Source organism: Periplaneta americana, chromosome 2 (genome assembly GCF_040183065.1).
Source record: "Periplaneta americana isolate PAMFEO1 chromosome 2, P.americana_PAMFEO1_priV1, whole genome shotgun sequence".
Lineage (NCBI taxonomy): Eukaryota > Metazoa > Arthropoda > Insecta > Blattodea > Blattidae > Periplaneta > Periplaneta americana.
This window is the reverse complement of record NC_091118.1, coordinates 152,324,127-152,351,666: the sequence shown is the minus strand read 5'-3', so window position 1 is coordinate 152,351,666 and position 27,540 is coordinate 152,324,127. Positions and strand designations below refer to the sequence as shown.

Here is a 27,540-nt window from a genome sequence, read left to right as displayed (position 1 = left end):
CTTCAGGAACTTCATTTCCTACAGTTTAATTATGCATCCTAATGTCCAGTGTTAAAGAATTTACAAGAGTGGCGTGATTTGTAACAATAGTTGTGATAAATGCATAACAAAATGTAATTTTGTAGCTATAAATCTGGAAAAAAAAATTCTGTACGAAACAACTATGGAATTCACATATCTTTAGCTCAGAATACTAGCTAATTAAAGAAAATAATGATACTCCTGAATAGTTAATTCTTTATCTGTAATATTCTTTTACTCTTAAACTTACTTAAAACTCAAGAATAATGGTATTTTACAAACAAATTAGTGTACTTCTGAAAATATTGAGATTAGGACAAATGTTTATATGACATTTTTTGCTCAGAATGTCTTCAGAAATAAGCTCCGTAAGGGACGTTAGTTAAATCCTCGTGAATCACCCTGTATGATCATGTGCCACGAATGTAAACAGTGGGTTCATGAAGAGTGTTGTGACACTGAAAATATTCAGGATAACTTAATTTGTGATATTTGTAGGAATTAGAGAATGTTTCAGCTTATGATAATTCTAGTCATTGGTTTCCAACCGCCTGCATTCGGGGCAAATATTACAAGCAACGCATTTTCAGTAAGGTTCACTATACTGTGGAGTAAAATGGAGATAAATAAAAAATGCGTTGCTAGTTGTCTAGTGCTCTGAACACAGGTGGTTAGACACCACTGTACTAAGTGATGAAATATTTTTTCTCCCTTATTTTTAACATTTTGTTTCAATGATAACACTTATATTGTTTTCCTTATTGTCTGTTAGGAAAATAATTTAATTTAAGGTTCCTAATATGTGTAATATTTTTAATATATGCAAAATTTCCTTAGCATGACGAACTTGCCTCTTCTTCCTCTATATGATACATGAAATAAAACAAATCGATTTATTTTACCGTGACTAGGACTAGGTTTTTGATGAAATTGCATCTTTTTTCTAGTAAGCCAGAAACATAGTTGTTTTCGTATTTATATGTTATTTCATAAACTAAGTGTTTTAAGACATATTTGTTAGGGCATTTTTTGCATTTGTTTGCCTGTTTCAACTCATAAGAACATTTTTTTGTTTTATTCGGTCATTTTTTTTAGACATTTTCATTTAATTTTGATCATAAATCTCAATTATTAATGTAAAATAATGTTTATTTCCTTTGATATTTTCTCTACATATTTTGTCCATTAATACCCATTTATTTTGTATAATATTTTAATCGTTTTAAGACATATTGTTAGGGCATTTTTTGCATTTTTTTGCCTGTTTCAACTTATTAGAGCATTTTTTGTTTTATTCTGTCATTTTTGAGGCATTTTAATTTAATTTTGGCCATAAATCCCAATTATTAATGTAAAATAATGTTTATTTCCTTTGATATTTTCTCTACATATTTTGTCCATTAATACCCATTTATTTTATATAATATTTTAATAGTTTTTCTATTTTGTATAACATTTTAATCGTTTTTCTACATAAATATTACCATTTTAACCTAGTACATCCTACCTAATGGATTAGTCCAACCACCCCTTCAATATACATGCTAGTTCCGGATAAGAGCGGCCTTGTGGTGGACTACATGGAAACTACATCGGGTAAAATAATTAATTAAAGTGTACTACTTAGAAAAAATTATGTAAAATTAAATAAACTAAAATTTTGGTACTAGGCCTAGAATTTAATTTAATTACTAGTATAAATATTAAGTAGTACAAAACCTCTTTTCCTACTAAGCCAAGATGAATTTTTAGAGCATTTTTAAGGGCATTTTTTTTTTTAAGATTTTCAGGTCATAAATGCATTGTTTTAGGAAATTTTTTTCACGATTTATAGGTCATCAAAATCCTAGCCCTAACCATGACCCTAATACAGTGAAACCTGTCTAAAGCGGCCATCTGAAGTTACCTTGTAAAATGGCCGTTTTATCAGGTGGCTGCTTGATTAAGGTTGCGGTTTTTTATGAATCAGCATGAAAATACTGAATTTCACTGACTTTTTAGGACTGTGCGCGTACAACAATCATGCATATTAATGTCAGCCTCTTCCATTCTTGCAACTAGGCTTTTCAAAACTCGCTTGCGGTACCTCAGTTTAAATACTGGATCATACCTTGATCAAGGGACTGGAGGTGTGATGTCGTATTTGGGAGAAGAAACGCCAATTTCACGGATCACATTGCGATTTTGTCGTTTAATCTTAGAATTGAAATCGCATAGCTAATTCTCAAACAATGATGATGTCGTCCAAGCTTTATTGTTGGCAGTCCATTTCGCCTCCAATAAGCCCATGTCAATATTTTTCAAACATCTCGGTTTTAATGATTTCCCTATCATTAAGAGTAGTTCTTTTTCTCCTGCAGCATTAAAACAAAAGAGCAGGTTTATTCTGTCTTTTGCCAACTTCCCCCCTTTATACTCTTTTTTTCTTGAAACTTAAATTTTGTTAGGGAGAGCCCTGAAGAAAAAACTGTTTCGTCAACATTGTAAATATCTCTGAGTTGATATTCCGCAAGAATTGAAGGCAGTCTATTTTTTCCATCCTTCAATAACATTGGTTGCAATGTCACCTTCTTCACCAGACACAGAACGAAATGCAATGTTAGCCGTTTTCTAAAGCACTCTAACCACCCATTACTAGCAACAAAATTTCTTACATTGAATTCTTTGGCAATTTCAAGAGCTTTCTCTTGAATCATAAGCCCACTTATTGCCAATTTCTTCGCCCTCGCACACTTGAACCATTCGTAAACGAAATAAAAAATGTCCGTGTTTCAATTCTTAAAAAACGAGTAAGAATTTATAGCTGTGCAGGATCAGAGTGGAAAGTGACAAAAGAGTCATAAAACAGTAACCAACTAACCCCAAGATATGGAGGGTGTACTGTTGTACACTTAGCTATTGCTTCCTGTCCTCTAACCATCGAAAAAATAGGTCAGACAGTATCCGTGAAAAGATTTTTTGTTGGACAGTGACCGTTATAGTCACGTTCCAATCCAAATAGACCCAGGCCGCTGACCGGCGTATGAGGTGGCCGCTAAATAAAGAGAGAGTTTGTATTGATCTTATGGAAAATCCAATTGGTTCCAGAGAAAATTGGCTTTTTGGCCAGATGGCCGTTTAAATGAAGTGACCGAAAAGGCAGGTTTCACTGTATGTTACTCGTCCTTAGATCGGTTATCACACACACATCAAAGCTTGTAACTACCAAAGGGAATTCTCCGTATACCCATTCCTTTATAAAAATTGTTCATATTAATCTCGTCTACTACCCCTAAAGCTTTCTAACAAAATTACTGAAACACTCTGTAGCCTATACATATAGATAGGCCTATGCCTATTATAAACCACACACATTGTTCTTTTCCGTTAGATTTAAACGTCAGAATATAGATCATAAAGTGCGATAGGAACAACATTAATGACCCCACAGGTTGTGAACCAGCAGACCGAAGAGAATTTCATATACCTCGCTGAGACCTGCTGCATTCATCACCATCAACATCAATCGTGCAGATGCCGATTGCAGAAACGAACAAAAAACCCGACAGAGACATAATTGGATAATAAATGGAATACATCTTTCTGCCAGAAATTACTTTTTTATTACTCAGTTTTATGAGCAGTCGGCAGAACCGTTTTAGAAATTGGAGACTCAGTCCACTCCTATTACCTTGCGGTACAACCGTTCTTAAAGAAATTGCCAGTGTCTTGTATTGGCTAGCATCAAGCATCGTATAAAATCACAAGGCGATTCGCGTTAACCGGTCAAACAAAAGGCGACTGCTACATGCTTTACAGCTGAAGATCACGCTCTGAGGTCAGATTTCGAAACTCGCCAATTCTTTCATTGTTCTGAGCTTGGATTGTTACAGCACATGCTATTACATCTGAAGTTCTTTGGTTCAGTTCTCGACGGAGATAGTAAAATTTTTAATAGCAACGAAAACCCTGTAATGTGAGATATACTGCAAATCTATTGATCTATTATGCTTGCTCTCGGATTTTTATAACGTATTTTCTGTTTTGTCCCTTAGTGACCTCTGCGTTCCCAAGACGCATTGTCCTGAAGAGACGTCTGTACTCTCAATGTGACGTCGAATTCAAGAGACTGTCCACAAAGCAGAGACCTTAGCGGCAATGATGGTAAGTCCTTTGCGAAAAAAATCGCACTTCCTTCACTACAAATTTCCCTTTCCACAAGTTCCCTAATGAAACAACCGACACTTATCGTCGAAATGTTGGATCTTACTAAAATCCAAAAATTTCGCATCACCGATTTATAAATGTTTACAGAGCTCAGCGAAATTCAGTTATATATTTTTTTATTACTAGAGATAAGAATTTCGTACAGAAACTATTAAGTTATGAGAACTTGGACTATAAGTTATCTCTACCGAATGAAGAGTAGTAACGCAGACCTACTATGTCAACAATCCAGCACAATAAATTTGTACAGTCGGGTAGTACCAAATTTGTCTTTGTGCCAATGATCCACGGCCTTAGAACAGCCTTGGCGAAAATGTGACTCGCGAGCACATTGTGGTTCGCAATGATAGCTATGCATTTCTCTTGCTTCCTACCTCCTCCAACCCCCACCCTCTCACTCACTGGAGTCAAACTCCGTTCCATTTGTATTTGTCTCTGACCTGCGAGTGATGTATCGTCGTAACGTCTCCCTCGAAACCATGTACCTCTACAAAAACTAAAGTTTCAAGTAGGATGGGAGGACGCATTATTTTTGCTGCCAATATGATGAGAATATTAAATATATGATTTGTTCACAAGTATTACGAGGAAAACGGTTGTATATCATAAAACGGCATTATACTAAATGTCACTCATGAAACATTAAAAGGTTGTGTTGTTATTATTATTATTACTATTACATATATAGAAATGGTTTTAAGGAACCCGTAGGTTCATTACCGCCCTCACATAAGCCCGCCATCGGTCCCTATCCTGAGCAAGATTAATCCACTATCATCATATCCCACCTCCCTCAAATCAATTTTAATATTATCCTCCCATCTACGCCTCGGCATCCCCAAAGGTATTTTCCCCTACGGTCTCCCAACTAACACTCTATATGCATTTAAGTTATTATTTTATCATCATCATCATCATCATCATCATCATCTCTGTACGTCGGCCTTTTTCAGCAGATGTACGAATAATGCGGTTAGATCTTCAATTTAAACGCACAGATTTACAACGTGATGTTAAATGAAAGCTAGATGTAAGGACTTGACAAATGTTGAACTTTTCAAATCTTTGCCAAAAAATAAATATCCGAAGCTTCGTTCTTTCGCTTACTCTGTTGAAGCCATGTACTTTACAACTTACGTTTGTGAAAAATTATTTTCAACAATGAAAATAGTAAAAACCAAATTTAGATCACGACTGACAGACAAATACCTTCGTGATCAACTACGACTGGCAGTAAGTGACATAATTCCTGATTTTGAAACTCTGCCGCAGAGACATTCTGAAGATAGTTAATTTTAGGTTGTGATAATGTGTCCCATGTTTTCTTATTAATTTCTTCTTCGTTACACGTATTAAACATTAGTTTGTAATTTTATACTGTAGTATAAAATTATATTTAAGTGCTTGACGTAAGGAAAATGAAAACCCGTTAATAAGTCAGACAGTTGCTTCACTTCCCCTTTGGGTGTCCGCTTCCCTCCATAGGTGTTATGCACGTTGCAGGTTACACAGTGGCTCGGCGCACGATCACATTTTCGCCACTGCTGCCTTAGAATAATAAACGGAATAAGCTGTAATATAAAAAAGTCACTAATTGTCAATTAGAACCTTCAGAATTTTCAATCTAACATAATTTATCTACACGCATCAAAGTAACGAACCAAATACTGTTACATTGTGATATGTCACTAAACTTGTCGCAATACTTGGTAATGAACAAAACTAGCTTTCAGTTATAGCTTCTTGTAAAGCTGACTCAAATAATTTCAAGGGAAAAACTGTTCCAGGGTCGGGTATAGAACCCGGGATCTTTGGCGCCGACGAGGCGATGGATAACTGCAAAATGAGGCCAGAGAAACGGAGTACCTCGACATTTCGTACCCAAAATCAGTCTTCTATCAACACAAGTTGCACTTGAACTATCGGTATTTGAATCTAACTTATGTCTTCAATGTGGAAAGTCAACGCTCTAGCGCAGGGGCGTATTTTGCGGACTACCGGGGCTACCGGCGGTAGCCCAAGGAAATTACAAAAGAAAAAGTTTATAATATAACATAATGTAATAATTTTGTATTATTAGTTTTACCATAGTAATTAAAATTAAAGTAATTGTTAGATTTATATGCGCTCTCTGCTCTCGAAAAGAAACAAGTTGTCAAGGCGGCATCGCTGGAGAAACCGCTTGCTACGTTAGGTAGCCTGTGACCGTTTCGCTCACGCTGTCCTTCGCACAACTGCCCGTCTCCCCCCCCATATCCCTTCTGTTTCCATCGTGCACTGTAGGCGGGCGAGTTGCCGCTCTCGTGATCGGTTTCTTCGCAGGCGCGAGCAGCAATACGCTTAGTACGCTAGCAATTGAATGTGATTGTGTTCGTGCAGTGCATTATTTTAAATCTGTGATTTGTTCGAGTGTCTAAGAGTTATATTAATTGTGAATTATTAAGTTTTTAATTTCCCAATTAAGTGATATTGTGACAAATATGGCAGAACAAGTTTCTGGAGACGTTTGTGTTGAAAATGACTGTGTAATAGAAGGTTTATTAAAAATGCCTTTAAACCGTCGTACATAACAACGAGACAGTTGAAATTGTGAAAATGGAAAGACCAACTCCTGAGTTAAATTTGTCCATGGACGTAAAAGAAAAACAGCGAGACTACACACGCCATTTCACTTCAACATCATATGGTAAGTGGAATTGGTTGTGTGGTACTTCTAAACTGTCTAAACTATTTTGCTGGCCATGTTTGTTATTTAGCCGCGAAACTAATGCGTGGTCAAAAGAGGGGTTTTCTAATATGAACTCCCTTCGAACGGCAGTCCTAGAATACGACAAATCAAAAGCTCATATTTGTAGTAGCATGAATTTTGCAAACTTTGGGAAGACAAGAATTGATTTACAGCTAGATAAGCAAAAAGCTCTACACATCAACCAACACAATGCTCTTGTGAAAAAAAAAATCGGGAGATTTTACTGCATCTTATTAACGCAATCTGCTTTCTAGGAAAACAAGAATTGGCTTTTCGGGGTCATAACAAGAGTGTGGAATCAGACAATATAGGAAATTATATTGAATATTTAAGTTCCTTAAGTGAATTTGACCATTTACTGGCCAATCATCTTGAGAGTTCAACAGTATTTAGTGGTACTTCTGTCGCAATTCAGAATGACTTAATATTTGCTATAAGTGGGGTTATGATAAAGAACATAAAACCTTTTGTGGCCATTGTTGTTGATGAAACAAGTTACTGCTCTAATCAGAGTCAATTGTCCACTATTTTAAGATACGTCGACAGTACTGCCAATGTTCAAGAACGGTTTATAGGATTCACAAATGTCAGTTCGGACAAAACTGCTGCTGCTTTTTTCAGCATGTGGAAGGTGTTATAGCAGAATACAATGTCGGCAATAAGTTAATTGCACAGACATACGATGGTGCTTCAGTTATGGCGGGAAATATTAATGGCTTAAAAACAAAAGTTCAAGAAAAGTATCCTCAAGCACTATTTGTCCATTGTTACAGCCATGTTCTCAATTTAGTTTTGCAACAAACTACTTCATCCATTCCAGAATGCCGCATTTTTTTCAAAACACTGTCGGGTTTAGCTGCATTTTTCTCATCATCTCCTAAAAGATCAGAAAACTCAAGGAATTTATGAACAAGAAACTCCCGAAAGTAGCACCAACTAGATTGAATTTTACATCTCGGCTTGTAAATACAGTAAAGGAATACAGAGAACAACTGACTGCTTTCTTTGAAAATATCATTTGTAATGACTGTGAAGAAAACTGGGATGATGCTGTAATTGTGCAGGCTCAAGGATATTTGAATTTTTTCACACAGTTTCAGAATATATTTCTTCTTGAAGTCTTATGCTAGAGTGTTCGCACATACAGATGTGCTCTACAATATTCTTCAGACAAAAAGTCTAGACATAGCATACTACTTGCAAGCGGTATCAAAGTTAAAAAAAATACTATATCCGAGTTCAGACGTAGTGGGCTTCCGTCCATATGGAGTAATATGGAAAATGAAAATTCTTCAGGCAATACAATGGAACCACCATTAAAGCGAAGAAAAGGAGATGATGAATTGAAATACAGGCAGCTATACTATAGCATACTAGATCGTATGCACATGGAAATTACTGACAGATTTTCTGATTAGCTATGGAAAGCTTCAGTTCACACATCTTCTAGATTCTCAAAAATGTTCTGCTTATAGAGAAAACTTCCCGAATGAGGCACTAAACAAATTATTTCAGTCCTATAACAGTCACTTTGATCAAGTACGTTTGAAAAATTAATTAAGTGTAATATATTCAGCAGAAGTCTTTGATTTTTCGAACAAACCTATCCATGAAATATTATCTGCCATATATGAAAACCAGCTGAACCAAGTTATTCCTGAAGTCCTTAAATTGGCAACATTAATTGTGACAATACCAGCTACGTCAGCATCGGTAGAAAGAACATTTTCTGCGTTGAAGGGAATAAAATCCTACTGTAGATCAACTCATACACAAGAACGTTTATCCGGCTTGGCACTAATATCCATTGAAAAGTCATTTCTACAGAAACTTTGCAAGTGGCCCAACTGTAATTTCAAGGACGAAGTCATCAACGTATTTTCATCCCAATCAAGACGTCTGGAATTCACATAAATATGTAAGGAATTTTATTATAGGGATTTTAAAATATATTTTGTGCAATAATAGGGTCAGTGGTAGCCCAAACCCTTCAACCAGTATACGCCACTGTTCTAGCGTTCGAATAACGCTTCGCCAACATAGAAGTAACAAAATAAACACCATTAGCGCCAACATGCTACACAGTTGCAAAATAAAACTAGTTCAGACTGCAAGATCTCAGTGCGGTCTTTAGACCAGAAACACGAGACACCGAAATGGTTTTACTGATGACGTAATTGCAATGATGGGATAACGTAAATGCTGTATATCTTTATTTGTGTTGTATGTCAAGTGCGCGCGATTACTCAACTTGTTTTTAAGAGTAGAGAAGCGTAATTTAAGAAGGTTTTCTTGTCCTCTCTGGAGTCGCCTCAGTCAATAAAACAAGTTCGCTTGTAGACTCATTGAAAAATATCGCACTTCCAGTACGGAAAGTAGATTCTCTTGGTGTCTGCAGCCACTATTTCATTGGAATAAGATATTTTATATGAAATTTGAAGCCTAATCGATGCAGTCGTTAGTATCTCATTTCAGTATTTGTTTAAAAATATTTTATTCACTTAATTTAAGGACCTTAGGAAACAATTAGAAAGGGAAAAGAAAAAGGGTGCAGTGTAACTAAGTTGTGTCATGTAATTAATTAAGTCGTTATGTAATTAATTAAGATGATTGTAATTACTTAAATTGGTAATAGTTGGGTGAAATAGGTTTGGTTTACTTTTGCTTATTGTAGGCGTTATTATAGCATAGTTTTTATTTATAGTCCTAAGTTTATTGCATCTATTTATTTATAGTTAGAAGTAAATTTACGTTTATTTTATTTTTTATTGCTGTAATTATTGTATTATTGTAATGGTAATATTGTATATTATATACACTGCCACCGGGTGTATACCCAATTGTAGTGTTAATAAATAAATACATACATACATACATACATACATACATACATACATACATACATACATACATACATACATACATACATACATACATACATACATACATACATACATACATACATACTCATAAAGATTGAAATTGTGGACGAAAGTGCGTGAAAAACAAATATCCCTATATAATATAGGAGTACAATTGAAGTTTTTTTTTAAAGAACCATAGTCCAAAAAATGCAAATTTCAGATATTAAGCATACGACTATGGTGAGCGTATTATAGCGCCCATGTACTGAATTAGTTGTTAGGAGAAAAAACACCTTAGGTCTATGTTACAGGAGTGGTAATTTTCAGTGGTTTTCATAAAACAACTATAGACCAAATACTTTTTCTTTTTGTGAAAACAGTCATAGTCCAGCCAAGACGATGATAGCATTTACAAATCTCCCATTCATATAATTTAATTTAGGATGATTATTATTATTATTATTATTATTATTATTATTATTATTACTACTATGAATTAGTATATTAGTGTTAATTATTATTATTAGTATTATTATTAATTTTTTTATTAATTGTGTAGATTATTAATTGCCATTATTCAGTGTAATTAGTTACCACTGCCACCGGGTATTTACCCTTTTGCAGTGTGAATAAATACATACGCATTACTGCTAATAGTTATGTACACAAATAAAACAAATAACATATCATTTTGAAGCATGTATCCATGCAATTTTAAACTCCAGTAGATTGGCAGTACTGCTTCTTACTTACGCAGCAAAAGTCACCTCAGAGAAAAATACTTTGGTACGTGAATTGTTGTATTAGTTATGGAGTCACCTTTAGGCGCAGAAGCAAAACCATAGAAGAAACGTAAGCAACGAGGGGAGAAGAAACAGGATATAATAAAGAAAAAGAAGCTTAAAGGAGAGGCACACTTCAGCCACAACAGAGTATTTTTTTCTTAAAACCACCATAGCTATCTCAACTTAATTATAATTATTTATATATAACATATAGACTGAACTGAATTACATTAGTTCATAAATTAAGTTATTACTTTTTCGTATAGACTTTATCTCAAATTAAATAAGCATATATTAGTCGTTAAAATTTAACTAAAGAATATTGCTGGACAATCTTTAGTGTATTGTAAATATTTATAATTTAAATATGTATGACACTATTGTATTGATTAAGGCTGGTTGAGTGGAAGAGAAGGCCTTATGGCTTACTCTGTCCACAGTTACATACGTTTACACACGTATTTCTATGATGGAATTTAAATTGTAAATGTACTTCAGCTGTCCCAAGTTTCTACACTACCTTAAGAAATAGCATAATGAATTTCATACTTGAAGTGTCAACAACGCCCATGCCATATAGTTTTTTGTTTCTCCTGAAAGTTTATGTTTTTGGACTATTTTTTTTTTTCAAAAAACTCTTCAATTATACAATTTATTTTTCTCTACCAAGAATACAAAATGTAATAGCCCTGAAAGTCGATATTAAAAAAAGAAGTTAAACGTGTTATTCACTCTATCTTTCTCTCTATTTACGTTTCACAATTAAAAACCTGAGTTTTCCAAATATATTGTTCTTTTCTGTTGATTATTGAGGAGAGTTCTTGCGATTTCTGTGACAACTTATGTCTCTGAAAATCAGAGTCTAGATTTTACTACTTATCTGTAATTTTCCTTTTTGAGAATAAGAACTACAGGAGAAGCTGATATTATTAAGCTACTCTATAAATTGAATCATACTTATTACTGTTTACTTTCCTCCCAGATCATATATACCCAGATTGCTCGGCGTTATAGGCTTTGAAGGTAACAACTTTTGTCAGGTTTACTATGCTGCCATCTAGTTGTTACATAAGGAGTCACGTCATAACTCCCATTTGAATTGCATTAGCGACTGTACTGCCATCTCGTGTTCATTTACGGCGGACGGGTGGCGATCGTGGCGGTTGTTCTGTTCAAAGTGCAACCGATTTTAATTTAGGAATGATCAATCTATATGTGATCTGGGCTTTCCTACTTATGAATAAGAAACGTAGGGGAAGCTGATGTGCTCAAAATATAATATATTCTCATATGTACACAATTTTATTTTTCTTCTTATGGGAATCGCTGGTCTTTCACTGCAAACTCCAATCTTTGCTATTTTCTGTCTTCCTCTTAGACTCCGCATATGATCCATTCAGAATTAATTTATATGTAGTAGATGTAATTTTGTCAGGATCTGTGGTTAATTACGTACAACTCCAGGTTCTACGGTAATTATTTGGTTAGCCTTTAACCTACATTTGTCTCCTTTGCAATCACTAAGCCTGCATTTAACGAAACGTTAGGAAAAATATACTTCTTCTTCTTCTTCTTCCTATTATATTAAGTAACCTAAATGCAAATTTGAGCAGCAGGCTACAACGTGTGCATAATGCGTGCGTCCGTTATATTTGTAATATTCGTAAGTATGATCATGTTTCCCCGTCTTTCCAAACTCTGTCTTGGCTAAGGCTAAGCGATCGACGAGCCCTGCATTCTCTTGTTCTCTTATTTCAAATTCTGCGCACCGCTACCCCAATCTATTTGGCTTCTCGTTTTCAAAATTTATCCGCATATCATCAGCTAAGTACAAGATCTCATCATAACAAATTACTCATTATACCATACCACAAGACATCTTTATATTCTTCGTCTTATACAGTTTCAGTTGCTAGAAACTGGAACTCGCTACCGAGTGATGTAAGGGGTTGTTGGACAATAACTTCATTTAGGTCAAAATTACATAAATTCTTACTTAACAAATTAATTGCTGATTAATATTTATTACATATAGGGCCTAATTAAACTAACATCTGTCCATTCTTATTATTATCATTAATTTCTCTAAATAGATTTACAAAACCTATAATGGCAATTACATTAATATTCTCATTATAGAAATATATTTTAAATGTAACATACTTCTAGTAAGCTTATATTAAATTAATTTTCATCATTTTACTAGCTATCTCAAATCTCAAATTAATTATAATTGATTGAATTAAATTAGCTCATAAATTAAGTTACTACTTTACCTTATAAGTTTATCTAAATTTAAATAAATATGTAGTCTACTAGTCGTTAAAACTTAACTGAAGAATATTGCTGGAGAACCTTTTAAGTGTAGTGTATCGTAATTTAAATATGTATTGTATTGATTAGACTAAGGCTGGTTGAGTTGAAGAGAAGGCCTTATGGCCTTAACTCTGCCAGCGAAAATAAAACATTATTATTATTATTATTATTATTATTATTATTATTATTACCATTATTATTATTATTATTATTATTATTATTATTATTATTATTATTATTATTATTATTACTATTATCAAGGATGGGTAAATCCCGTTCCGAGACCAATGGAACTGCGAAGTCCATCTTGTTTGTGGCCGACCAATATCTCGTCTGCCTTGGGGTTGATAAAAACATGCTTGCCGTGGGAAACGATCAGGGGACATCCGTTGTACATGCATATACCACTGTTGTTGATAGGTATGAATTTCTTCGACCATATTTGTTGTTTTAAGTTCTTTCCGTATGTCTTCGCTTCTCATTCTATCCTCAATGCGACTCCCAGGGTGTGTCTTAGGAACCTCATTTCTGATGCTTCTATTCTTTTTCGATCTTGTTGTCTTAGCACCCATGTTTCACTTCTATAGCGAAGGGCCGGTTTTGATATAATGTTATGCATCCTGATTTTTAGATCTTGTCTCATATTCTTTCAGAAATACCTGTTTTTACATCCATTGAATTTATTGTATTTTTGGATATTTTCTTCTAGATCAGCATGAAATGTAAATGCTGAAATAGTATTGTATTGTATTTATTAACATTCCATGGTATTCATACATTCTTACAGCTAGAATATGGAACAAGTCAAAAAACTTAATACTATTATAAAATCTTAATTTATAGTCACAGTCTAGATGAAATATACATAACTTAGACGAGAATTACAATATAGTCTACTAGTACAACACTAAGTTTTATTATCAATTTCATGAAGTGTTATTGAATGTCATGAATTCACCTACAGAATAGAAGGCGTGAGAAATTAGGTACTTCTTTAATATGGATCTAAATAATTTTATGTTTGAGTTTCATTTTTTTTTTTTCGATAGGGAGGCTATTAAACATTTTTACTGCCATATAACGCACTCCTTTTTGATAGCACGATAGACTTGCCGATGGAGTATGAAAGTCATTTTTTTTGACGTGTATTTATGCTATGAACTGTTGAATTAGTTACAAAGTTTTCACGATTACATACGAGGAAGATTATTAATGAAAAGATATACTGACAAGCCATGGGCATTATTTGTGGTTTTTTGAAAATAACCCTACACGATTCCCTAGATTTGGCACCTACTATTATTCTAATTACTCTTTTTTGTAATAGAAATATATTGTTACTATCTGTGGAATTTTCCCAGAATATTATTCCAAAACTCATTACCGAGTGGAAGTATGCAAAGTATATTGTTTTTAAGGTATTGATATTTACTATCTTTTGCATAGATCTAATAGCAAAACAAGCTGAATTCAGTTTGGAGGTAATTTCTATAATATGATTTTTCCAATTTAACACATCGATTTTTAAGCCAAGAAATTTGGTTGTTGTTGTTTCTAATAGGGGGTCTATTATTAATTATTGCGCTAGAAATTTGCGAGGTTGAATTTGGACAGGATTTAAAGTGAATTATGTTAGTTTTGTTACAATTTAATACTAATTTATTGACTGAGAACCAGTCACATATTTTAAAGAGAATTTTCTCTGTTGAAGATTGGAATGCACAGCCAAGATACTTAAATGCATGAACCTGTTCTATTATTTCTAAGCGTTGATTCTTTCCATGCATGGCCATTGATTTTGTCTTTCTAGTAGAAATTTTCATATTATACATCTGTAATATTCTATTTAATGTAGCCTAATAACATTTGTCTGTAGGCTGTCTTCGGAGTTTGCCATTAGAACCTGGTCATCTGCAAACAAGACTGTAGTAAATATATAATATATTTAAAATATTTTTTCGGGCTATATTTAAATATATATGGACGGAAGGAGATACACGAACGCTATACTTATCATCTGTAAAGTGTGTGTCCGTAGTACAATGCTGTTAACTGACCTATCACAAGATTTGCTACATTGAGGAAAGGAAAAGAAGATTAATGATATTTTGGCTTGCAGAGTAATGGACTACCATGCATCATTGTCCCTCTCGTATATGCTATGTAGTATGAAAAGAGCGAGACGGGGGGAAGAGGTTCAGACGTCACAAGCGTACCTGCAGTATCATTCTATGGATTATGCATGCCCGTCCATCCCATGGGAAGTTAAGATGTTTCGGAAACACTCAAACGATTTTGCGGGGAAAAAAGAACTTGTGAATAAAACAACTGTCTAGTCTGCTTTTAATAAAGAAACAGAATGGAAATGGAGAGTTCTATAGAGAAAATTGCCAGATTTCTTAAACATTGCTTGTTACCAGGAATGAGTTTTAACTTACAGTACACGAATATTCCACTCTGAGTTCATATCCCGGAGAAATGAAGAGAGATTTTTGTTGCACAAAGACGATTTTGGGATAGGTTTTTCTCAGGATACTCCTGTTCTCACTAAACCAACTCTCGGATCTTGATAGCTCTCTCTGATCTTCATATCTCGGCAGCCCAAAATTACCTTTTAGGGCAGTCCATTTTCGGCTTTTTAATTTAAAAATTATACGTTCTGTCAATGGAGTCCCGTGCCATGGCGTCGTGATCTAAGGCATCCTGCCTAAGACTCGTGTTATGGAATGCGCGCTGGTTCGAGTCCTCAAAGGGGAAGAAATTTTCTCATAAAATTTCGGCCAGTGCCCACCTAGCATCGTGATGCACTTGGGGAGCTACGATAGGCGGCGAAATCCGGTTGCGAAAGCCAGCTATAATGGCTGGGGGAATCATCATGCTAACCACACGATACCTCCATTCTGGTTGGATGATCGTCCACCTCTGTTTAGGCATGTGAACATGAGGCCAGCAGCCAGCTGTTCGGTATGGAACCTTCAAGGGCTATAGTGCCACGGATTATTATTATTATTATTATTATTATTATTATTATTATCATTATTATTATTATTATTATTATTATTATCTGTCAATGGAACGACAAAAACGGAGTAAGATAAATGGCCTACCGGCTTGTACCTCACACAGTTTATTTCCCACAGCATCAATCATCATATTATCATCAAATTATCCATCACAATCTTGACCTTAATCATCATATTGTTGTGATGAAATTATCCATTGTATTTTTTCTTAAGTATGTCACTGTTGTTATCAAATTAACCATCATTATCTGTTATCAATTGTCCATCATAATCTCTATCTTAATCATCATATTGTTGTCATATTATCCATCATAATCTTCATATTAATCGTCATACTGCCATCAGATTATACTTTATCATCACGAACTTCATCACATTTTTACGTATAATTATCCATCATAATAATAATTATAGATTTAACTCAACCATCATGATGTCATTAAATTAGGCCTATCCGTTACAAGCACGAATTTAATCATTATTCTAATCAAATTATCGTCCATAATCATGAACTTAATAATCACAAAGTTATCATCAAATTACAGGCCTACATCATAATCTTGATCCTAATCATATTGTGGCGCAAAATTATTCATCGTAATCTTGATCTTAATCATTATATTTTTGCCATCAAATTATCCAGAAAATCTTGATCTTAATCATATTGCCATCAAATTATCCGTTATAGTAATGATCTTCATCAATAATATTGTTATTATCGAATTATCTATTATAACCATGATCTTAATCAATGATATTATTGTCGAATTATCCATTATAACTATGATCTGAATCAATAATATTGTTATTGTCAAGTTATCCATTATAACCATGATATTAATCAATAATACAATTATTATTAAATTATTCATTATAACCATAATCTTAATCAATAATATTAATTATTATTATAAAATTATCCATTATATCCATGATTTTAATCAATAATACTATTATTGTTATTAATTATTCATTATAACCATAATCTTAATCAATAATACTATTATTATAAAATTATCCATTATATCCATGTTCTTATTAATAATACTATTATTATCAAATTATCCATTATAATCATGATATTAATCAGTAACACTATTATTATTAAATTATTCATTACAACTATAATCTTAATCAATAATACTATTATTATCAAATTATCCATTATATCAATGATTTTAATCAATAATACTACTATTATTATTATTATTATTATTATTATTATTATTATTATTATTATTATTAAATTATTCATTATAACCATAATCTTAATCAATAATACTACTATTATAAAATTATCCATTATATCCATGATCTTAATAATACTATTATTATCAAATTATTTATTATAACCATGACATTAATCAATAATTCTATTATTATAAAATTATCCATTATATCCATGATTTTAATCAATAAGCTTAATACTATTATTATCAAATTATCCATTATAACCATAATCTTAATCAATAATACTATTATTATCAAATTATCCATTATATCCATGATCTTAATAATACTATTATTATCAAATTATCCATTATAACCATGATCTTAATCAATAATACTATTATTATCAAATTGTCCATTATATCCATAATCTTAATCAATAATACTATTATTATCAAATTATCCATTATAACCATAATCTTGATCAATAATACTATTATTATCAAATTATCCATTATATCCATGACCTTAATAATACTATTATTATCAAATTATCCATTATATCCATGACCTTAATAATACTATTATTATCAAATGATCCATTATATCCATGATCTTAATCAATAATACTATTATTATCAAATTATCCATTATAACCATAATCTTAATCAATAATATTATTATTATCATCAAATTATTCATTATTCAAAGTCCTTATCATGATTGTCGTTATCTCCGCCCTAAAATTTTCCGCATAGTCATCTCTGTAATCGCCATTTTCATCTTTGCCATCGCCATCATTGTAATTTTCGTCATAATACTCGTTATCATTGTCATGTACACCATTTTCGACATCGTTATAATTATTACCATCATCGTTCTGATCGCAATCTTCATTTTCATCATTATAGTCGTCATTGTCATCACAGTTTTCGTCGTCACATTTATCATCGTCGTCGCTATTTTAATCCTAGCCATAATTATTATTGTTAATTGTATTATTAAAATAACAAATGACATCATCCTCATTACCTTCAATATAATTTTATTATAGTTATTTACGTTTGAAATGGCCATTCTGATCTCTCAATATCAACAGTTGTGCTATCTTATTCTCGTCTTCGAGTAAGATGTTATTTGCAAGAATTTACAAGGTTGCCTACTTCATTTCATTTGTTGGAATTATTTATATACAATATCTCTATGTATTTAGTATTTGTCTCAATTCGGAAACAATCAAAGCCTTTTATAGACTGGTATGTGGTTTATTGTGAAGTATTGACTCAGTATTTACGATGCATTAGGAATAACTCTTACGATAGCCTATCTGACTTCTAATCTCAGAGAAGACTGATTATAGCGTCGGTACTGGCAAATCTCATAAATCTGTCGCAAAGACTTTATTGTCCTTCACATGTTGTCCTTGGTTGTTTAAGATATATGAGTGACGTGTGCTATGGAGGCCATGTGAATATATTAAGTTATTTGTTCTAGAACAGACCGTGTAATAAAAATAACGTGCGTATTTTCCCATTTATATGTTGTAGAGATTTAGACTTAGGCCTAGTAAGGCTAACGTTCATTTTAAACTAAATCGTGAAAACCTATTTACAGTCACAGAATTGATTCTTTAATGTCAATGAAGCAATGAGAATGAGAATTTTAAATGATGTCGAGGCACCTTAAAAATCTAATCTCATATATATAGGCCTACTATATTTTAATACATATTTCTACTTAAAAATGAGAATAGCACTATTACAAACTTGTTTACTTTAAGAAATCTTATCTAATACTTACTGACACTGCTATAAAATTTTCTTTTTGAGAATGAGAACTACAGGAGAAGCTGATATTATTAGACTACTCTAAAAATCGAATCATACTTATTACTAGGCTCCATATTTCAGCTACCTATAAACTGGAATGAAGTTGCCCGATTCAAAGTATATAAGACGTCAAAGCGCAGGTACAGGTATTTTCGTATACAAAATAGTTACTCGTCCTCTGGAAAGTCAAAATCGGGACGCAGTCATAGTGAGTAGTCTTAGCGATCACTGCTCTTACTAGTCGTGTTATTTAAATAACTACATCTTCGTGGCTGATTCAAGGTTCGTTGCAGAGGTAAAATGTCTTAGGTAAGACGCTCAAGCGTGTAATATTGCAGGGCATAGTTGAGGATATTTGAACTACTATTTTCACTGTCAATATAAACAACACTTACATATAATGTGTGTAAAATAAACGTAAAAGTGACAAAAACAGTACACTGAAAGACACTGCAATACCAAAAGGCACAGAAAGTGTATTGAACATAATCCAGTATCATCAAAAGCTGAAAATTATGAAGATATTAACTCAACGTTTAGCATGGATTTGTGTAGCCTACCATGATGTTCAGTGCCAACATCCTAATTAATAGATTAAATCTATATCTTAGGGAATTTCTAGAGAAGTACCTACATAGAAAATTAGTGAGTTTTCAGTGATGAGCGACATGCAATACCCTAATGAAATACGAAAAAATATCAGACAATAGGAATATCTTGTACTATATCATGCACCAATAACGTCATGTGCTATCGAAAGAATTTCTTGCAATGTAAGACCATTTCAAATGACATTCGCATATGTTATTACACTGCAAAGATCACGACGAAAATGAACATCACGGCTCAAGGAAGTGTTTACTAGTACAGCTTCAGAATGTCGGGAGTTGACTGTACTCCACGAACACGTAGCGACGACCTGTTTTTTTATATCATCCCTTGCATTACCTGTGTCCGGCGTACTATATACCCAATGTGTCTTTAACTTCAGTCTTTAGGTAGCTGGAATACGAAGCCTACTTATTACTGTTGACTTCCCTACTTATGAATAAGAATGGTAGAAGAAGCTGATATGCCCGAAATATAATATATTCTCATATGTACAAAATTTTATTTTCCTGCTTATGGAAATCGCAGGAGAAGCCAGGGTAGGCCTATCTTACTCTAAAACAATCTAATTTTATACCCAATTTTCAATTATTTTGCTGAAGAATGAGATTCACAGGAGAAACTGGTGCATTGCAAAAATAATAATCTAATGTATCTAACATTTAGGTCTATAATATAGCTTTCCTGCTGAAGAATACAAATCGCACGAGAAGCTGGCGTCACCAAAAAAATCTCATCTCATACGTAGGTAATAGTTTTAATCAGAACTGGCAATTTAATCGATTAATGGAAGCAACTGACCTATTAATTTTGAAATTTGATTAACCGATCAAATGTGTTTTAATGGAACAGATTAATAATATCGTGAGGTGAAATAAACATAACAGCATTGTGAAGTCTTTGTAGCAAAACATTTGTATATCATTTAGTGCCGTAGAGTCGTAAGCTTGTCTTCTTGCTTTAGAAAGATAAAAGCAGTAATACTGTCAGTGCAACTACACACAGATTCCTCTTTCATAGCTTTTCATTTGAAAACGCGACTTAGGAGCCCTTTTATTTTCACAAATACGAAAAGGAAATACTTTATTATATTTTATTTGTGGAAATGTTGTGCATTATCGTAATAACCACCTGAAAGTATGTAGTCGAAAGTTTGTAATTTAAAAAGTTAATGCTCCGAATAATGGTATTTCTTGGAATTGAATAGCCTACTTTTGTTTCGTTCGCTTGCACCTGATTTTATCCATTAGTTTTTTATGAAACTGCCAAAGCTCATCTTTCAGTGGTTCTAGATTATCAGTTCATTTTCGAAGATTGTGCGTGCTTGCTGGTTATTCAGAGGTCAGTATATTCTGTGTTATAGGTATAGTATGGTTAGTTATAGGCCTAAGTATGGCTTATGAACCGTTGCGTGGAAAACTTGAGGAATGTTTCGAATTTAAATCAAACGATTGTAGATAGGTTACGGACAGAAAAACCAGTGCTTTAGGTAAGAAATGCGGAAAATCGTTCATTTATAGCGGAAGCATAGATAGATTCCAATATCATCTTAAAATGTTCATTCTTTCTACAAATGTTGCTATTTCCATTTCACCCTCCCAATCAACGTTGAAGCATCTAATATTGAAGCCTGCAGTATGTGTTAAAGAAACTTCAATAATTGAAGTACTCTGTCAACGTATTAACGTGTTTGGCTGGAGCAAAAAATGTGACTACTAGGGCATTCGATAAGTAATGGCAACAATGCTGTAAATCAGTACTCCTAGCGGTGACTATTGAAATCTTGTACTACATAATAGAGTAGCTATTGTTTCATAAATGTGCAATATTGAAAGTCTCGAAGTAGCCATATTTTGTAAATACAGTGGCTGTTTCTGATTTGTAGTAAACAATACAGCTCTAAAGGTATGAACAAAGGTGCAAGAGAAAAACAATCAATTCGGTGCTTTAGGATTTTAGAGTATTAAAAGAAGGTTATGGGAGAGAAGTCCTACAACAATTAACTATTGCAAGATGGCTGGAAGCGAGGCATTCACTTTCAATTAGCAGCTGACAACTAGAGAGATTTAGATCAATCAGTGAGAGTGAGAGACATTCCGAAATGATGCTGCAGATGGAGTCCGCCATCTTAAAAGGATTTGACAACGTATTGGTGACATGATAAGGGACTATATTTGAAGTATAATGCCAAAAGTAACCTAAACAAATTTAGTATAAAACAGTAACTATGTTGCCATTACTTTCTTTTTTTTTTTTTTTCAATTTTTTTTGTATACATAATCAGTGGCAATAGCTTCTTAATTATTTGCGATATACATCAATAAAATAAAAAATATTTTTGAAAACGTGTGTTCTTCTTTGTAAAGCATATGCAATTATTATTAAATGATTTTCCTGTTAGGTAGTTTTTGTTCAAACCTACAAACGCTATTTAAAATCGATTAAAATTCAATTAACCGGTCTATTAACCGATTAAAGGAATCCGGTTAACCCAGTGGTCGGTACAGATTACGTCATATAAGATATAGCCCGCAATACACAGCAAAAAGGGAAGGTAGGAGGGGAGGATACCCAAACTGCTTAACATTGAATGAACAAGTGATGGCTAAAAAGAGAGATCATGTTTTAGCCCTCCGCCCTGCTTGTGTGTTAAAGGGTTGACTCGCGAGTCAAATGCCGACCACTGGCACCAACCGATCGAAACTTTAGTCGATCGACAGCTCTACTTTTAATTACGTCCACTTAAAAGCGAAAAAAAAAGAGTCTTTTGAAAACGTAAGAGACTTCACGCTTAAAACTTGATAGAAGAGTCGACCTGGTTGGCGAGTTGGTATAGCGCTGGCCTTCTATGCCCAAGGTTGCGGGTTCGATCCCGGGCCAGGTCGATGGCATTTAAGTGTGCTTAAATGCGACAGGCTCATGTCAGTAGATTTACTGGCATGTAAAAGAACTCCTGCGGGACAAAATTCCGGCACATCCGGCGACGCTGATATAACCTCTGCAGTTGCAAGCGTCGTTAAATAAAACATAACATTTTAACATTTGATAGAAGAAATGTTATTGTTCATTAAAAAATAAAGAAAGGTTAATTTCAACCTAACTTAGGGCTATAGCGGATTTTTCGCCACAGACCACATAAGACGACTCGTGACTCGAACTCCGGCTCGTTAGTAAACTGAGAACAGTTTTTTGGACAGGTACAAAGACGACTACATGAAGGGAACATTACAATATTGACACGTATCCTATGTTCTATAAGTTGATAGGCCTATACCCGTATATGTTATTATATAATCAATAATCCAGCGTACTTTGTACAGTTAGTTAGGCCTATATATCTACAATGTAGTTCTCATGGAAAATGAATACACAAAGTTTCCTAGAAATGTTATTGTAATTTACAGCAGGGTGAGATATATGTACGTATTTTACAATTTATTGCCTTCTTTATAGCTCTCTCTCCTTCGTATAAACATACAACTAATGATTCTTTCAAGTCAATGACAAATATTGTTCTACAAGTACATGTACATATAGGCTACAGACACACATCAATACTGTACTTTGAAGTAGTGACATTATAAGATAAGGTAAAGCCAACTCCATTACAGGCATGGGCGTGGCTCAGTCGGTTAAGGCGTTTGTCTGCCGGTCTGAAGTTGCGCTCGGGCGTGGATTCGATCCTCTTGAGCTGATTACCTGATTGGTTTTTCCGAGGTTTTCTCCAACCGTAAGGTGAATGCCAGGTAATCTATGGCGAATCCTCTGCCTCATCTCGCCAAATACCATCTCGCTATCACTAATCTCATCGACGCTAAATAACCTCGTAGTTGATACAGCGTCGTTAAATAACCAACTTAAAAATACCTCCATTACAGGCCAAATCGACCAGAAGGAAGGATCATGGGAGTCCAAACGCCTGTAGAATCACGCCTATCTCGTGGATATCTATGGTCTAAATCAATGGAGAAATTCAATGACCCTATCGGGAATCGAGCCCGAAACCTTCAGGCTTGTAGTGCAACGCCTTTTCAGCCTACAGTATAACTAAACAAATTCTGTTATTTCAAATGATAATTTGTGTTTTTTGTTAAGAAATTAGTGTTACGTGAACTGGCTGCTTTCCAGTCCTTAAAAAAAAGTTCTCTAATTTAAATTGAGATAACTATAATTTCATGTAATATGGAAAATGAGGCTTTTAATAATACTAGTTATCAATTTCTCTATGAAAATTATTGAATTACATGCACGTACGTGCTGGATGAATTGGCGCGTAAATATTTGACACGAACAAAATCGGTTTGATTCTAAGAAAACGTTGCATAGGCCTATACAGGCAGACAGACAATGTCAAACTGCCAGTATATAATTGGACGGAGTTACGCAATAATAGACCAACCGACAATTTGAAAAAAATGAGATATTTGCACAAATCTGTTGATGGTAGGCTAATTTAACTCGGAAAAATCAAGAATGCGATATTTGAATTTTGCTGCTATTTATAAGCAAACATTCATTTATTGCATAAAATTCATTTACTCATTTATTTATTTTGCTTTGAAATATTAACTCAACTGCTGGTCTCTTATTAAAAATCGGTTAGCCGTTTTTGGTATTATTTGTGCAATTTTTGTAATAGTATGAATGTTATAATACCTCTTGCATAAAATGTTTTATAACAAAAAAAAACAGATTTATTTCAATGGCCAATATCTCGAAACAGGTTTCTGGCGCTTGGTCTCTTATTGCCGTCCAATTAGGCCTACTCGGAGCCATTATTTTCTATTTAAAATATGCCCTAAATGTATAGCTATAACAGTAATGAGTTTAAAATCGATTTTTTATAATCAATATTTTTTCATCAAAAGCCACACTTCAAGAGAAAATGCTACATAACATAAAACTGATATCCAACCTTAATAACATTAATAACTATAATAATGTAGGCCTAATATTAGGCTAAGGTTCGTCATTTAAAATAATTATACAGTCAAAGAAATGCTGCAATTTGTCTTTAAAATTACATTGTTAGTATTAAACCTCGATAACTGATATTTTTTTCTGAAAATCGCCTTTCCTAAAGTAACTTTTGATTTTGTTTTACAGTTTTTCCTTTCAGTTACATAACAAATCCTCTCCTGAAGTGAAACTTTAAGTACAGGTACTAACAGATTCTTTCTTATCTGAAAACATTTCAGTTTAATTCAATATGGCTTACGCATCTTCGTAAATTAAAATGCAAATATAGGTCTAATTTTTGTAAAATGCAACATGCTAGACCTGCTACATTTTAAAGTGCAAATATAAACTTGTAAATTTCACAAGAACTAGAGTAGGTTTACCTATTTGCAGAAATAGGTTATGTTTATGGAAATAAAATTAGGGCTATATAAATTTGGCGTACTACGTACAGACCGAGAAACAAAATTATAACTCCTGCACATGCTCAGTAGTTACTGAGTATGTTATAACTGGAACTTGGAAAATTCAGATGACTCATAGGCTATTCTGTTTCTGGGTCTGTACATAGGTCTACAGTTATTGGAATTTAAAAACAATAATCGATTTAAAATATTCTCCTACCTCTAGTAGGGCCAATGATATATGTATTTTACAAAACTGCTATTGACTTAGGCCTAGTTTTTTTCCAGGAGGCCTACTTCCCTTTCTTTGCTATTTTCACGTCGCACTTGTTCTGTATTGTCAAATCAAACATCATCTCTGAATATACGTCCCATTTTTTTTACCATCAAGTATCACATCTTATGTTCTTTTCTAATAGCAACTTAGAAATGTACGTTAATAACAAATCCTCAATCTTATGTTCTTTTCTAATAGCAACTTAGAAATGTACGTTAATAACCAATCCTCAAAAAATTTACGTAATGTAAAGAAAAATAGTTAATAGGCCTACTTATAGTAAACAATTAAGCCTTTGTATACAAATTTGCAATTTTGTGTCACTGGCAATCATATTCATTTGTTTCATCTATCTCGTAAAACGCATTCATCCTTTATTAGGCCTAATGTTAGAATTAATCTAACAAATTGACGTTTGTTATGTCGATGAAATCATATAATTTCTCAGCATATGATTAAGTAAGTGAATTATTTATTAATTAATCTCACACAATATATTTAGGCCTCGTAAAATGGAGTAGCTATAACAGAATATATTAATAAAATCATCATAGGCATGCAGTCATTTCCACTACAAGTAGCAAACTATTTTAACATTTACGGTGAAATACAAATGACAATTTTAGGAGCCTACACATCGAATGGCAAACTCAAGCAAATCAATTATGGAACAAGCGTCTTTATTTAAATATGTGACACGATATTAAAAAAATCCGAAATAATAAAAAATTAAATACCTTTTTAATTTTTTTTTTTTCGTTTGGTGGGGAAAACGCGCCGAAAAACTGGGATTTGCATATCATGAAATCACATTTCTAACATACGATAAGGCTTACAAATCGATGTATTACATTAAATTAAAATACAAAACATAAATCGAAATAGTTAACATTCCTAAAATAAACGTGTATCAGTCACACGCAGTAAGATTTGCTTATATAATAATAGTTAGAAGTAGTCATGTGAGATCGATTTTAAAACTTCTTTGGAGACGAAAGATGTCGAAAGCCTTGAACTTCCTATAAACTAGCACATAATGATGATGATGATAATGCTTATATGTTGGTGGTGACGATGTTGTTTATTTTTATGATAGTGACGACGGTGATGGTGGTGAAGATGAATTCAAAGATGGCGATGCTGATTCGATATCAATGGTGACTCGGCGATGACAGTAGTAGTGATGGTTCGATGCTGATGATAATGTGATACTTATGGTGTTAGTAACGATGTTGATTATTACGATAATGACCGTGAGTGTGATGAAAGTGTTGCGATATGATAGTAGTGGCGGTTCGATGCTAATGTTGATGAATCGATTATGATGATGTTGCTGGTAGTAGTTTGATGATGACGATGGTAATATTGACGGTTATGGTGATAGTAAAGATGGTATGATGATGGTGTTGGTAGTTCGATGTTGGTGCGGTAGTTCGGTGGTGGTGATTCGACGATGATTGTGATGGTGGTTGTTAGTCTCCTATATGATTATGATGTGGTTGTGGCTATATTATTATGGTGGTGGTTTTGGCTATAGGATAATGGTAGTAGTGTTGATTCGATGATGGTGATGATTTTTGTAGTGATGGCGGTAGTATTGATTCAATGATGATGGTGGTGGTGGTTTTGGTGATTATTCGATAATATTGGTGACTATTTAGGTAGTGATGATTCGATGATAGTTGTGGTTCTATGAAGGTGGTGGTTGTGGTTGGTTATATGATTATGGTTATACAGAGTAAATCTAAGTAATGTCAATTTCAGGAGGTTATTCTTTGGGATATTTCAAACAAAGGTTAATACAACTTTGCTCGTTTTCGCTTTCCTCTTCAAGATAAAAATTATTTTATATGACATATTTCATAGTTTTTTGGGAAAGCCATTGATTTAATTCCCAATATGCTCAGTCAATTGAAGAGAGCTGTGTATTATGATAATAAATGATTGAAAGAATTTTAGTTGTCCTTTAAATGTGAAGAAATTTGATCCGAACAAATGTAACTTCGTTCTGAAAAGGAATTTTAAATTATTACGTTCGGATCAAATTACTGCACATTCAAAGACAAAGCTAAAATTCTTTGGATCATTATCATATTACACTGCAGTCTTAAAATGACTGAGGATATTGTGAATTAAATCAATGGCTTTCCCAAAACATACTATGAAATATTCACATAAAACTTTTTTTCTCTCGAAAATGAAACAAAAATGAGGAAAATTGTATTAAGTATTTTTGTTCGAAATTTCTCTAAAAATAACCCTTTGAAATTAATGACATTACTTACTGTATGATCGTTGTGGTTATAATATGATGATGGTGACTTGTGA

General features: G+C 33.4%; 2 long non-coding RNA genes across 3 annotated transcripts in view; one reads left to right on the top strand and one right to left on the bottom strand.

Moving 5' to 3' along the window:
* Positions 1 to 6,580, top strand: part of LOC138695311 (uncharacterized) — a 55,764-nt gene extending 49,184 nt beyond the window's left edge. For both annotated transcript variants that reach the window (XR_011331126.1, XR_011331125.1), the window contains exons 2-3: positions 4,056 to 4,164; positions 6,015 to 6,580. This is a non-coding gene — a long non-coding RNA (uncharacterized lncRNA). The remainder of the gene's footprint in view (positions 1 to 4,055; positions 4,165 to 6,014) is intronic.
* Positions 1 to 27,540, bottom strand: part of LOC138694710 (uncharacterized) — a 680,210-nt gene that overhangs the window by 526,036 nt on the left and 126,634 nt on the right. The gene's annotated exons all lie outside the window — the stretch shown is intronic.